Source organism: Mixophyes fleayi, chromosome 1, assembly GCF_038048845.1.
Source record: "Mixophyes fleayi isolate aMixFle1 chromosome 1, aMixFle1.hap1, whole genome shotgun sequence".
Taxonomy (NCBI): Eukaryota; Metazoa; Chordata; class Amphibia; order Anura; family Limnodynastidae; genus Mixophyes; species Mixophyes fleayi.
In genome coordinates, this window is record NC_134402.1 from 173,789,564 (window position 1) to 173,805,950 (window position 16,387).

A 16,387-nucleotide genomic window follows, 5' to 3' on the forward strand; every position below is an offset into this window, starting at 1 on the left:
TTTTGATTATCGGTCCAGACAAGTCCAGCAGTTGCTTAGATGTGCTACAATCAGCACAGGCCCTTTTTACGGTGATGGGAGTTCCCATTGCCAGTGATAAGACAGAGGGCCCTACCCATTGTTTAGCTTTTTTAGGCATTGAGATTGACTCAGAAGTGGGTTATTGTAGGCTCCCGGAGGATAAGTTGAAGAAACTAGGGGAGGCGATTGAGATTGCAATTAGCTCCCCCTACATGTCATTGAAAAAAGTTCAGTCACTTCTGGGGCTTTTTAACTTTGCGTGCAGAGTGATTCCAATGGGCAGGGTTTTCTGTCGTAAATTGCAAAGAGCCATAGCGGTAAAAGATGAAACCCCATGCAGCGGTCCGGTTGTCACCGGAAATTAAAGATGATCTTCATGTATGGTAGAGGTTTCTTGTGGAGTTTAACGGTAAAAGGATTTGGCCCACCCTCCCGGTAAACAACGCTACCCTTGAGCTGTTCAAGGATGCTTCGGGATCGCAGGGATTTGGAGCTTACCCAGCGTAGTCAGTGGTGTGCAGAGGCGTGGCCAGAGTTGTGGCATAGAAGCGGGTAGGTTAAGAACTTGGTTGTTTTGGAGCTATTCCCGATAATTGTTGCCATGGAGCTATGGGCTTTTGCCCTACGGGGCAAGCACGTTGTTTTTTGGTGTGATAACCTAGGGGTAGTTCAGTCCGTTAATAGCCAGAGCGCATCTTCCCCGCAGGCGATAGCATTGTTGCGTCACCTGATACTTCAGTGCCTGGAATACGAAATAACTTTTAATGCTCGTCATGTCCCCGGGGTTAACAACGAAATAGCAGATGCCTTGTCTCGATTTCAATGGAGGAGATTTCGTGAACTGGCCCCCTTAGGCAGATAGCAGAGGCATTCCCTGTCCCCCTTGTGTTTGGCAGATCATCACGCCGGCATAAGAGGTCTAGCGGAACACGGCCTAGCACAATCGACTTTGCGGATGTATCGAGCAGCGTGGCGGCAGTGGGTCCAAGGACCAGTCGGAGTCAGGCCAGCGGGATGCAGTGATGGAGTTCATGTGGTTGAAGTTTTGTGAGGGAACGTCTAAGGCTAGTATGTCATCTACACTGGCGGCCATTTCGTTTATGTTTCGGCTGAATGGCATGGTAGACATAACTAAAGGCTTTTGATATCTAAGGTGCTAAAAAGGTTGGGCAAAGGAGAGACCGACCACTGCTGACACGCGCCATCCGATTACCATACAGATGTTAGCTCAGCTTATGAGGATTTTAGTGGATGTGGCATGGGACGAGTATGAGGTCCTGCTTTTTCGTACTGCGTTTAGCCTGGCATTTTTTGGGGCTTTCAGGGTGTTGGAGCTGGTAGGGCAAGCGGCAGGTCAGGTCTCCGCAGGTCTGCTTACTGAAGACGTGGTGATAAGTGAGGATCATCTGAGCTGTAAGATAGCCCGATCAAAAACGGATCAGAGGGGGAGAGGTTGCTGGTTACAGTTGCAGGCCCAAAAAGATAAAGCTTTGTGTCCTGTCGAATTAACCACCCAATTTAGTCTAATTAGGCCTTCTAACTCAATTTTCCTGATACATAAAGATAAGGCGCAGCTTACAAGATATCAGTTTAATGCGGTTCTGAAACAGGCAATAAAGCTGCTAGGCCTTAACCCTTCTTTTTTCAGCTCACATTCCTTTAGAATTGGTGCTATTTCTTTCTTTATGCTGTCCTTATTATTGTTTGTCACTGTCAAATAAGCTCTGGAATCTTATTTTCATCACCGTTTGTTTGGTCCTCCTATTCCCCACTCGGTTACTCAAGGCTTATCTGCTCGTCGCGTTGAGCGAGGGAGCGAAGGGCTTTCTCCCGTTTTTTTTCTCCGGAGGCTTGATCAGTGGTGTGCCTCTGGGGTTTGACCGGGTTTCACCTTCGTGTGAGTAACTTACCCTTACCCAAATCCATTCCTCCCCGTTTACTTTTCCTTTGCCAGCTATTCTCCATGCCCGTTTTATGGGCTGCCTTCCCCAAAATTCCTATGTGCGCCTTCGTGCTGTGTGTGATGGTCCGGTAAGGATTGCGGTTATTAACTCTTGTCTCTTTTTTAGATGCTGAGGTTACTGCGAGAGATGTGTGGATCATCGGGCACTCTTATATTTTCTGGGCAGCTAACCAGACGGGGGTGCAGACGAGGTTTACCAGCATAGGAGATAGACGGTTTTTTGGTTAGGTAAACGGGGTTTAGCATGGGGAGGTCTCTTGCCCTGTTTAAGACAGCTGATTGAACGATGGGGAGCCCCTGACATATTAGTTATCCACCTTGGGGAGAATGACCTGGGTAAGGTTAAGTCCCTGGAGCTAATTATTCAAATGAGGGAGGACCTTCACTATATTAACAAGACATGGCCATCAATTATCCTTGGCTGGTCCTCTATGATTCCGAGGCTGTCGTGGCGATCACAGATCCCTTTAAAAAAGATCCTGATAATGGAGCGGAAACTTAATAGTGCGCTTAGGAAGGTCATTAGGTCCCTTGGAGGTTTTGTGGTAGATCACCCTGAGATAACAGCGGATAGGGTGGATCTTTACAGGAGAGATGGTGTGCACCTCTCGGACGAGGGGTTGCGTATTTTTATGGAGAGCATTTGTTTGGAGGTGTGGAGAGTGCTCGGTTTTGGTGGTGGCGGGCTGCTTGGCCCTTAGGGCCGACAGTGTGGGAGGAAGGCACTGCAATCAGCGGCTGATATAGACGGCTCTATCGTGATTGGCGCAGGTATCTGTCCTCTTACAAGGCAATTGGTTACTCGTGTCCCTTCCGTGGGGAGGGGCCTCGCCCGGCTCAGTGAGGGAGTGGGAGTGAGTAATGAGGTGAGTGCAGTTTACTCTGACGTCAGGTTAGGGCCGGCCAAGCAGTGGGGTTATGAGAGAAGTGGGTGGACTTAAGGCTATATTGCCATGTCCACGCTTGGTTGGGTATCGCTGGAGCTGATCTTCAGTGCCCTTTCTCTGCCACCAGGTTTATTTAGGTTATAATAAAAATATTTTTAGTGCCACTTTACTCAAGTCTCCGTGTCTTTATTCCATATAAGTGGTTTATATTATTTAAGGTGTGGTGTAGAGCGAAGAGCATACACAGTGAACTATTTACTAAACACTCATATCTTTTTATGGTGCTTTATGAAGAACTTGCCACTCTTAAGTTAGGTGCATGGGAATGAGATCAATTTTAACAAAGATAGCATGCTGTCTTCATGTATTGAATGAAATAAGCGCTGGTTAATGTAGGTATCTATAGGCGCTGGTTACTTTAGTTGACCAGTACCTGTGGCAGACAGAGGATGGGGCCTGCACATATATAGCAATACTGTAGCGACCCTATTGTGGGGTGTCACCCTGCGCTGTTCCCGCTGTTTGTATGGTGTTGCTTCTACACAGGAATTGGCTTCAACTTATAATAATTATTTAATATGATTGCTTTAGGGCGGAAGTATTTTGTTGCACAAAAAAATGTAAATTTTTCTTTCAATTCTTTTAACTTTCTTGTGAAGTAGTCATGTGGTTTATTAGCCATGTTAGGATGATTGGTCTCTAAATAGTGTTTTAGTTTGCTTGGAATCATGCATTCTGCAGACCATATTTTCAGGCATAATTCCAACTGTAAAATTAAATAACATATCTTGAGCGCTCAAAACCGAAAAGTAAATATATGCTATCAAACAACTGAAAAAATAAATCAAAAAATGTCTGTCTGTTCCTTGTCGAATACCCAATCAAGCGTTCCGCTCCTTGCAAAAAAAAATAAACCCCCAAATAAATACAAAACCAGGTGCGCCAAGGAAATCAACCGTGGTAAATAAGTGAATTAAAATAAAGGAAGGTGGGCTTCGTCTAAAATGCAAATAGTATATTTTATTATATCCAATATAAATAATAATACATAAAACTTGAATAAACCACCAACAGTGGAATAGTATAAAAACTACCTCTAAAAGAGCATTTCTTTGTATATGATATTGTGCATGTCTGCAAATGCAAAAATAACAATAAATTTAAATGGTAAACATTTATAATAGGGTCTTCAATCTAGAGGCTAAAGCTGGGTAGACTTACAGAATTTTCCACCAACTTTTTATGCCAATCGATTTTACATGCGATCGATGGTCCGATCGCTCGGTCCATGGACTACATACACACTAGCCTTGTTAGGACGATAAAGGGAAGAGCGGACGTCCCGTTAGCGACATTTTACAGCCATGCTCTAGTGAGCAATGATTGCAATTTCGTACACACTGAAGCAACATTTGCGGGGCATGTAACGATATTCCAAAGACATTAGCATAAAGGGGCAGAGCTTTCGCTATAGTGAACACCCAAAACAGCATAAAAACAGAAGGCTACACTGTCTCTTCATTCATTCCTATTTGTAAACCTTCAATGGCTACAGTAGTACAAGAACAAGCAACTGCACTTTTCCTGCTTGCTGTGGCAAGGCGACTGCAGGTACGGAACCAAAGAGAAAGAAGGAGAAAGAGTAGCTCTTGTTGGAGCAAAGATTGGTTCAAGAGGAGAGACACGTTCTCTCATATGCCCCTGCTACAGGAGATACGGGACAACAACCCAGATGACTTTAAGAATTTTCTTCTTATGAATAAGGGCACTTTTCAGGAACTGCTCCAACTAGTAACCCCTCTCATCCAGAGAGAGAACACCCATTTAAGGAGACCCATACCGCCCGAGCAAAGACTGGTGGCAAAACTAAGATTTTTGGCAACAGGGAGGACACTGGCAGATCTGAAATACAGCACGGCTATTTGACCTCAAGCTCTTGGCATGATAGTACCTGACACCTGTGTTGCTATCATCAAAGTTCTCAGTGATCAGAATATGAAGGTTGGTGAAAAGCAATAGTATTTATTTAAAAAATAGCGGTTTATTACCATACATATTACCATAAATAAAATTGTAAAAATACATTTAACGTGCAATGCATTAATTATTTGGTCCAGAGCAACAGTTTATAATTGTTGGTAGTGCAAAATTTTGCTTGTGTCCATTCCAGATGTGTCCCCAGCGTAATGTGGCATCCTTCCTGATGCTATTGGTGTGGATGTCATACACGGTTGAGACATTACGCTTTGTCCGCCCATGGTAGCATGCTGCAACTGTGCTGTGTGAAATGTGTATGATTGTTTGTGTCTGCGGTTAGATGGGGAAATAAATGTGTCCGGCCACAAATCTTCAGGGGTAGCCCTACACATGAGGTCACAGAGCAGCCGCTCCATTTCAGCTTGTATGCGCTTGCTACTACTTCTCATTTTGCTAGCTATTGTTGCTCCCAGGAAATCAAATGTGTCCTGTTCCTTTGTTTTTGTTATCAAAGTGTTAGCGCAATCAAACATCTTTTCTGTTAGTGCATCACTTTCTTGTATTTCCCTTATTCTATGTCTCTTTCGCTTCTGAATGTTTTCTGCTAGTGTACCAGCTTGGGTCATGTCCTGCCTGTCAGCAGTTAGCTGACTTTCACGTGCAGTGCTATTAATTGTTGTTGCTTCCTGGCCTTCAACATCCAGCGAGTGGCCATCAGACAGGAGTACAGGCTGAAAAAGAGCAAACGAATGAGGGTATGCAATTGCATACATGTTCAAATGTAACATATTTACACGTCTTTATATTTCAGTTTCCATCGACTGAGGAATGCTGGAAAGTGATAGCGGCAGACTTTGAGAGACTATGGAATTTTCCAAATTGCTGTGGTGCCATTGATGGCAAACATGTCAGAATTATGCCACCATCAAATAGTGGATCTTTCTACTATAATTACAAAGGATTTTTTTAGCATTATTTTAATGGCCATAGTGGATGCGAACTATGAATTCTTATTTGTGGACATTGGAAAAAATGGAAGAGTCTCAGATGGAGGTGCATTGGAGCATACTACCTTCCATAACAAACTACAAAACAATGCCCTTAACCTTCCATCGCGAAGTAGCACAAAATATGGACTAAATTTTGTGTTTGTGGCATATGACGCCTTTGCATTGCACAACAATGTTTTAAAACCATACCCACAAAGAAATCTCAGCATTGAAAGGCGTACATTTAATTACAGACTGTCACGTGCTTGGCGTGTAGTTGAAAATGCCTTTGGGATTCTAAGTAACAGGTTCTGAGTTTTTCATTCTGCAGTAAACCTGCGTTTGGACAAAGTCGACAAAGTAGTGATGGCCTGTAACTTTCTACGGCGTAAAAGCAACAGTGGACGTACCACTCAGGCCAATGTGGAAAGTAATGCAGCTTGTCAATTTACAAATCCGCCCAGCATCCTCCTCTCTCATGCTGCGTGAGAGAGGAGGATGCTGGGTCCCGGCGCCCGGCGGATTTGTAAGCTTTTCCCTGGCTGGCCCGCAGCACCCATGTGACAGCGCGGCGGCACCCCTGGATTAATGTATAAATGACACTGTTCCTACCTTCCTTTAGAACATGGGAGAGTGTCTCTCTATCTGCTGGTCAGGAGGGCATATGTCATCCTCTTCTGTTCCTGAGGTGAGCTCTACAAACTGTGCTAGCTGTCTGATGCAGGGAGCTCCGCATAGTGAAAACTGACTGCCTGAGCTGTCTGCAGCAATGCCTGCAAGATACACTCACCTAAAGCAGTAACTCACTAAGACTGTATCTTGCAGACTTTGCTGCAGAAAGCTCAGGCAGTCATTTCTCAGTCCTAAAGGAGAAAGCCCCTGCCAACAAGCAGAGAAGACAGGTAAGGAAATCAAACTGAAGCAAGGTAACAACTTACATTTGAAGGGTTATGGCCACACCCTTTGTCGGGAAGGGGGCAGCGCTATCCAACTTTGGGGCCCATCGGGGACTTACCGATAACCCGGTGGGCCAGTCTGACTCTAAACGTGTATGAACTCAGTGACGTCTTGGAAGGGTTTATAAAGTCTATATGTCTCTTTCCTGATTTTTGTTGTTATAAACAACTGTTGAAGGAACTCCAAACTATTTTACAAATAGAAAAAGATTTGCCTGTCCTGTTGTATTCAGATAAAACATTCAGTTTAGGTGATTTTTTATTACTACACCTGTATTTCACCATTTACTGTTTGATGAATCATCACTTCTATCAGCAGCCTTTCTTTCTCATGAAACAAGGAAAGGGAACAATCACAGACTTTTACTTGAATGTCTACTTGAACTCTATCCACAATTAAATTCCAGTTATGGACATGGAACAAGCCTTTTTAAAATTTATTGACCTTCTACTTCCAAATGGAAAGGTTGTATGCTGGAATCGCATCAGACAAGATGTTGAATTCTGTCTCAGAAGCATGGTGCAGCATTAATTGACATAAAAGTTTATTTAACTAACATAGTAGATTTAGTAAATGCACAATCAGAAGTAGAATACATGAAGCTCTTAAATAAAGCTAAACGAAATTGGGCTAAGGCATTTGTGCTATACTTTGAATATCAAATTAATTCTATAATCTGTACGCAAACTGGATCATAGATTTTGGGGGGAAAACAGGATCACAACCAATGCTTCAGAAAGCTTCAATGCAGCACTTAAGAAATTCCAATGGAAGCAATGGTGCTTTAGGTATACCAGATGCAAAACTGTCTTGAGCTTCTACGTGGATTATGCAATCTGGGTAATTATCAATTATGGGACAAAGGGGCATATTTAACAAACAGTGATGGTGCACTATCGTGCACTTACCGTCAGAGCCGGATTTAGACCTCATGGGGCCCTAGGCAAGATATTGGTTTGGAGGCTCCCCTTGAAACAATCCATAGCACTATATTTTAGCATGGCATATACTCCTATAGTTAAGTAGAAGGGTAAGCTATGTGCCGCCGCACATCACACTGCTCCTCCTGCATCACCATGCGGCCCCTCATTATTGTCCCTCTCATCACACTGTGCCCTCTCTGCCCAGCACCTTCACACATGCCCCCCTCTTACACTGCAGCTTCAATCTCACACACATTAGCTCTCCATCACAGTAACCCTTCCAGGGGTGCACGCAGGATTTTTAGGCGAGGTTTCCCCACACCCCCCAAAAAAAAAAATCGAGCAAGCTGCCGTTTCGGCAGCACTGTACTATACAGCAGCCGCGGCACTGTCAAAGAAGCGTCCGCGGCGGTGCTGTATACAATACAGTAAAATGTATGGGATGGGCACAATTTGAGGGAGAAAAAGATAGGGAAAAAACAGGGAAATAGCAATATACCGCAAGAACATCTCATATCATGCATGTATAGATGTGTCCTCTCAATATAAGTACTACCCTTGTATAACAATACACATATAAAATTGATGTATCCAAAAATGGTATGTAGCTAGGCTTAGCATGCAAAAGTATATAAATATTCATACACCATATATACAGGGTATTCTGAAGTGAACAATGATAATGTCAATAAACAGCTAATGCTGATCGGAATGACAAATATCCAGAAATTAGTAAAACTTGATTCCTTTTGTTAAAACAATGTCACTGTGGAGATATTTCTAGGCTCAGACTCGTATGATGATGGCGCCTCCTTATTACTTTGGACCCAACATCAGTTGATTTGATGATCCTCACATTCCAGGATGTTGCAATGATCGTTTTCTCATATAGTGGATGATATAAAAAGGGGAGAAGAAAGAGCGCTATATGGTGTAGTATATCCAAACACATTTATTAAAACATCTTAAAAATAACTCACATTTAGATGTGAAGTGCAGCACATCAAAAGGTTTTTTTCAACAATGCCTCCTAGTTTGCGGGTTAGCGTCTAGAGACCCAGAGCGATATAAGTCCCGTTTAGTATATTAGATCTTGCCGGGTAAAAGATCTCCAAACTTCCGGGAGTCTCCGTGATGGCGGGGGGCGTGGCTGGCAAGTGATAGGCTCCAAAGCGTTTTGTCACAGTTGTGACTTCATCAGGGGGTGTGGTACAGGTTGCACTGCTCTCTATTTATAGTATCATAGTTAGCGGTGATGATTGACAATTGTGTGAATCATTATCACAGACATCGCGCTGCACATAATAACATTTCAGACCTACTATTACAAAGTCTCTAAAAGGAAACTAGTATATCTCTTTAATCTTGCTATTATCCTTCCTATTAATCTATTGATTGCACACCTATGTAAACCGACTCGTCGGGTGCCACGAGTCGGGGGAGGGGGTCGCAATTTTTTTTTCCATCTTCTTGTCCCCTTCCCATCTGGGCCCCCTGATAGCCGCTAGGCCCTAGGCAGGTGCCTAGGTTGCCTAGCGGTAAATCCGGCCCTGCTTACCGTAAAATCCATGTGTCCTGCATATTTAAGAAAGGTGCATCGTATATCATGGATATCTGCTGCTTTGCATTCCTTTTTTGTTTTTTGGGAGCTATCACCATTCTACAGTATAGTGACTGCTCCCAACCGCAATCTAACAAGTTCTGAAAAAAAGTTTTTTTGGTAACTTGTCATGATAATGTATGCCAGCTATCATAATTGAAAGATTTCAGTGTTGTCAGCTCTGCTCCGAAGAGCAGACCAGGACAGCGCATGTGTGGAGGGATCCCATGATCCCTCCCTGTCACTCACCGCTCGCTCTCTGCAACTATAGTGGTTGCAGAGACAGAGCGGAGATGTCTGCACGCATGTGCAGTTCGAAGAACTCAACATGCGCAATTCCAGTGTGAAGAAAAATGAAGAGGACCAAGAGGAGATCCGTAGACATTGCGTTCCGAAGAGGCAGTTTATCGGAACTGCTGTTTCTGTGTTACGTTTTTCATAAATTTGAGAAATAGTTCAATCCTTATCAATACCATAAAGATTGAAAACTATTTTTCACTTTATGATAAGATTGATAAATGTGCCCCAAAGACACTAAATATGCAAAACTAACAGAAAATACAAAATTACCTGAAATAGTTTGTGCTCCAGAACAAGTAGCTGAGCCTGTTAAAGAAGGATATGTTTTACAGGCACAAAAGGAGAATCAACCACTTGCCAACAGGTTATAGCAGACATTTCAATTTCTCATGGATTAGTTTCCCTTCATCCTCAGGGCGGTGTGTTTATTATTAAATGTACAAGGCGGTGTGTTTATTATTAAATGTACAACCATTAAATTAGTTAGCTTATTCCCCAATGAGAAATGTTCTTGCACAAGTACAAGAACATGCTATAACATTATGACTGCAAGAAAATTTAGTTGGGATGCCTGTAATGCCTGAAAAACCCCGCAAACTTCACTTGACTAATCTAAAGCAAAACAAAAGACAACAACATAGATCTGGAGGAAAGTTTCCAAGACACAATATATGTTGCTGCTGCATCTGATTCCACTATGGAAGTGGATGTGCAGGATACAGTTATGTTGCACACCACCTTTACTTTAACACAAACAATAAAAAGATCAAAGTGCTAAATGCCCCAAAAGAAAACATTCATTCTCTCATTGCAATTATTACTACTCATGAAAAGTCAACAGTAAGCGCTTCTGTAAGAGATTAGAAATTCCCTATTGGTGTTCAAACAAAGGAGATCTAGTGTCTACTATTTCAAATATATGCTTATATGATTGTGACTCTCTGAAAGGTTCAGAGTGGCTGAATGAAAGTGTCATTTATGAGTTTATTGCTTCATAGGCAATTCTCTGCAAGAACATTGGCTATGATGCAAACATTTTTCCCTTCAGTTGTTTTTTCTTCGAATCCTTATTGTCACGAAGAATGTCCATTCACATGACCATCAAACACTGCTTGAAGAATGGTCTTCTGAAAAAAGATGCTTGGATGATTCCAGTTAACGATAGAGGTGCACACTGGCTTCTTATTGTTGTCATTCTTAAAAAGAAATAGGCATTGTATCTTCATTCTCTACATGGATTGAATGTCTCAAACATTGAGCAAATAATAGAGTTTTTAGACAAAATTCACTTTCTAAAAAATTCATATAAATTTGAATATGAAGGAATGGCTATTCTATATTCCCACAGACATACCAAAACAACAAAATAATTATCACTATGGTGTGCCATATCACATGTAATTGTATCATCTTCTAACATAGCATATACCCAGAAGGATATGCCACACATAAGAAACTGGGCAGCTACTGAACTGATAAAATATGATGGCAAATCTTATTTAGAAGCAAAAGAAAAGTACATTTCATTTACCACAATAACATCAAAAAGAATAGTCAAACCAGAGAAACCTATTCACAGTGCTCCAAACATGTCCGCATGATTTGCTTTTTGAAGGACACTGGTCACAATGCTTCCTGAAAGAGTGCTGTTTGAAACCAACTGACAATTTGGAAACTAAATTCCTTGAAGGAGTTTGCCAGGATTGGTACCACTGCTACTGCTTAAGGGTAGACTTTAAAAAACTTCCTAAAGATTTTCTGTGGGCGGGGGAATCCAGTATAGCCGCATTATAGTCCTGCCTCACTCGGATCGATTATCATCCTCCACAATAGGCCAGTCAATTTTATTGGAAGTGGTCTTCACGACTGTGCTAGTGTAATAAAACATGTGGTGTTCTTTAGAGTAATATGTTGAAATTGCACCTTACCAGTATTAGATAGTTCTCTTTCTGGTTTTAACACTTCAGATTTTCTATGCACCGGAGAGGTAAGGAGATTTATCCAGAGATTTAAAATGACACAAGTGTATTCTTAACTAACTTCCTTTTATTATTATTAATTATTCTGATATTTATTTTAGAAGCAAACAATTATTTTTAAACAATATCTTATCACTTTAAAAATATTTACAATTGACAAACCTTTAAATTCTCTATACTAATTACACTGACATCTCTAATATTAATATATATAACTTAATTTCTCAATACAACTTTAAGATCTACATCGAATATTTCAATAACTATTTGAAGATTTGAAAAAATCGTGCACGTGGTTGGGGCCCATAATTTTTGTTTTGTTTTAGTAAGTAGTTCAAGTATATAACATGTATCTAAGTAACTGCTGATGTTTCCAGTGTCAGTGATGTAATGGTGGGAGTTATGCTGCACTGTGTCTGCTTAACTGTTATTATACAACTCCAACTTGTCTCTCTCCTCTCACACTGTCCTCAGTACATATAGCTCAGTCTCTGTTGTGTGTGTACTCACAGATCTCTCTACTGCTTAGTAATTTTCAGCACTTTCTTTTTTCCTCACGCCTCTCTTTTGCTCACTTCTTCTCTTCTTACACTTTTTTCACTTTTAATCTATTTATATATCACTTTGTCCAATTTTTATTCAGTTCCTATCTTTTCACTCTCCGTTTTTTAGACACAGGGATGTCTCTCAGCGGTCCCGAGTATCGCACTCCTCTCTCCGTGTCACCCCCGGCAACCACCAACCTCTCCCAACTGTCACTTCTCCCGGTTCACTTGGCTGACAATGGAGGCTTTTACCTGTGCCACTTCATACTTGTTATTCCTACTATATGATTTAAACCTGCTGTTCTGTTCAGGTCTAATTGACCCAAAACAAAATTTGTTTAGGTGTCAGTTTGTTATTTATGTAATTATGATTTCCATATTTTATAACTTATTTTTTTTGCCAAATAGTTATCATCAAAAAAAATATGAGTAGTTAGTTATGAGTAGTTAGTACTAATGTACTGTTCAGGTCAATATGACCCGATGTGAATATTATACTAGTGAGTGACCGTAAATGTTTTGAAACACATTACTTCAACAATAAAAATTTTGAAAATTAGGAATAGTGTCAGTTCATTGGTTTACATTTGGATTATGTCATCTTTCACACATTTATTCACAAAGTCTCAGCAAGTCTGCATGTTGAGTCAAATATTCATGCTGAACTTGAAGTGTTTGCAAGTCTTCTTTTGATTCTCTCATTTGGCTATAAATACACGGATTTGGATTACTCATATTTAGTTGGAGATTAATCAGTGTACGATCAAAATTATTATGGCCAAACGAAAACCTTTGACTGATGCTGAGCTTCTAGCGTTTGGGGAATCTTCTGATAGCGAAGATGCATCTGAGGAAGAAAATCATAGAAGTGATGAAAGTGAAGCTTACGATTCTGACAATGGGGATGACATTGTAAATGAACCTGTTGCTACAAATTCATATGTTCTTTCAAAGAATGAACAAATAAAGTGGGAACTTGATCCTCCTCAACATCCTGCTGGTAGGCTCTCTAAATGCAATGTTATCACGAAAATTCCTGGTGTAACAAGATATGCTACAGCAAGAATCTAAGACATGGAAAGTGCATTCAATGTTATATTTAGTTCCATCGAAAATGAGATCATAAAATAATGGACACCGTGTTTATGGAGAAGAGTGGCAAAACTTGGACAATGTTTATGTTTCAAGCTTATGTTGGACTATTATTATTGGCTGGAGTGTATAAATCTCAAGGTGAAGTAACAAAAAGCTTGTGGGATAGTGAAACTGGTTGCAATATTTTCCAAGCAAACAGGTCACGTGACATGTTCTGTAAAATCTTGCGAGTGATTCGTTTTGATGACAAATCTACCCGTAATGAAAGAGGACGCACAGACAAACTTGGGACGTACTAAAAGGAATGACAGCTTCAGTCAGCTAAAAGGATTGCCAATAGACTTCTATGATAGCAAATTGAAATTTTATATTTTTATAAATCTTATACTTCTTAAATATATCTTCCACACACTTATTGCTAAGGTACTTGGTCATGATTTACATGTGGAATGACAGCTGTTTTATATGCCATGTCAATGCAAAAATGTCAATACAATTGCTCTTGTCATGGAAAACATCCCTATTTCCACATCCCCTAACCCAAACGCTAAATCCTCTGCATATGCGCTCCCCCACACCTGTACCCCACTACATTAGTACAATTTGCCCAGGTACATCAGTCATGAAAAGTCCCTAATAAAAAAAATCATTCTTGGGTCAGACAGTCAGTTCGGTTCCTTTTCACAAGGACCTGCTAATTCAAGGAGCATTCCGGCATCCGGTTTGGACTCGGTTGAATTTATCGGCATGGCTTTTGAAACCAGTCTTTAGAAAGCTAGAGGGTTTCCTCTCAGGTAGTAGATACCCTTATTTAGGCTAGAAAGCCAGTTTCGGCTAGAATATATCACCATATCTGGCTTACATAAATTAAAAAACAAGGCCTGCAATTCAGATTTGTTCCATCTTGCTAGTTGACTTGTTTTTCTCCAGAATGGCCTGGTTGGAGGTCTTCGCTTAGGAACACTAAGAGTACAGGTGTCGGCTTTATCCGTGTTCTTTCACAGAAGTTTGATAGGCAGGAGCCTCCATTTTTAACAGTTACAGTCTGTAGATTGTTCTGTTCATGTTCTTAACATGAAAGGTGTTTTTCCTTCTTGCTGTTGCCTCAGTATGGAAGGTGTCTGAGCTGTTGGCATTGTCTTGTAGAGAACCTTATATAGTGTTCCAAGATGGCAAAGCGGTTCTCAGTACGTTCCATCTTTTCTTCCTAAGGTAATTTCTGGTGTTCAGGTAAACCAGGAAATAGTGGTTCCGGTGTTCATAGAGATTATCAGGGACCAGGAACTGGAACTATTAAATTTTTGGATGTGGTCAGGGCTTTACGAATCTATGTTAAGAGGACTTCTAAGTTTCGTAGTACATATTCCTTATTTGTCTTGTTTGATTTTTCAAGACGTGGTTGGCCAGCTTTAAGGAGTCTATTGCTAGATGGCTGACTTATTAAGCAGTTTTATATTAGTGCTATCTGGCCTGTGCCAGAATGTATTGTTGCCCATTGTACCCGTTCTGTTCGGGTGTCTTGGGCTGCACGAAATGGGGCCTCAGCGGATCAGTTATGCAGTAACTTGGTCCTCAGTCCTTACGTTTGCAAGATTTTTCCAATTCAATGTCTTTGCGTCGACAGACGAGAGTTTTGGCCGTAGTGCTCTACGTGCCGGGCTATCGGAGAGGTCCCACCCTTCAAGGGGGCTGATTTAGAAAGTCCCCATGGTAGCAGTGTCCCCCAGATGGATGAAAGAGAAAAAAGGATTTATATACTTATGATAAATATGTTTCTCTGATTTCTTCAAAATGATGTTGACACTATGCACAAATTATTTAATAAAATTGAATCCCTCTGTATGGCAGAGACAAGGCTGTCGAAGTCAGCAAATTGGATAAAGTCATTTCAATTAAAGTCTAGCAAACTTGGTTGTCTTTGTCTGAAAAGATGCGTACGGTACGCTATGATGTACAAGGGCACACTACGGCGTGAAAGGGCGTACGCATCCACTACACGTGGCAGCAACAGTAATCGGTCTTTTACCATACATTCGCACAAACACGCATACTTATAAAATAGTACACATTAATGGTAATTGCAACACATAGTCAGTTATGTCGAAATATAGTAGTATTTATATGTTATATCAGAGTTACATGCATATTAGTGAAATACACGGAATGGGTTAAAGGAATAACATCATGAGTGGTATCATAATGAACCTTATTACATATCCTACTGTTTGGTTCACTCTGCGAGGGAATCGCAGAGTGCATACGCAAGTTATGAATGATAGGGAATTATGAACTACTTAAGACTAAGGAATCCGGGCGGGAAGAGCAGAGCATATCCCCTGCAGAGATGACCCCCTCCTTTGGATTCCTTAGGATGAACCAGCCAATGATTGACGACCCCTTGGACATTCCTGAGATCCGGACCAATAGATGCAAGCTATACCATCTTCATTGTATTACTGTATTTGATTGTGTATATAAGCAGCAGCTTGTGATCCAGAGTGCAGACTTCTTGTCCCCAGACTTCAGGATTGAATGACTGCACTGGATCCAGAGCGCCTGCGATAAGTAACGGCTGTATTTACTATTACTTCGCTTGAGCATATTATTCCACTTACTGCGAATAAATCTTTGTGCTTTGGAAACACAAATCGAGGTTCGACAATCGTTATTGGTTAGCGACAATACGCACATAACAAGGCATTGGTGGGATCAAGTAACCCTACAGAAATACATTGATGGTAATAGAATCCCAAGAGGTTTAAGAATTTTTAAATTTGCATCTTTTAGAGATGATACAGAATTTACACAAGAGTGGAATAATACTCTTGATAGTTGCTCATTATTATTGATGAAACTCCCAATTAAATATAGAACTCATAAAATAGAATCCATTACAATAGAAATAGATAGGAACCAGTCTCTTCTAAAAAAAAACATGAAAATACCAGAGACTATGAAGAAAGATCTCAAAATTAATAAAAAGATTGAGGATTTTGAGAAAACACAGATTAAAACTAAAGAGAAAAGAATATGTCTTAGGACCGCGATGATTACAAGAATGATAGAGCAAGAAGTTATACTAAACATGGGAAAACCGTGTCTCGCAGTAGAATGGGACGAAGTATGTCAGGATCTAGGAAAACCTATGTAA

General features: G+C 40.9%; 1 pseudogene; it reads left to right on the forward strand.

Moving 5' to 3' along the window:
* The first annotated feature begins 1,241 nt into the window (after positions 1–1,241).
* Positions 1,242–13,212, forward strand: LOC142141323 (uncharacterized; annotated as a pseudogene).
* The last annotated feature ends 3,175 nt before the right edge of the window (positions 13,213–16,387 follow it).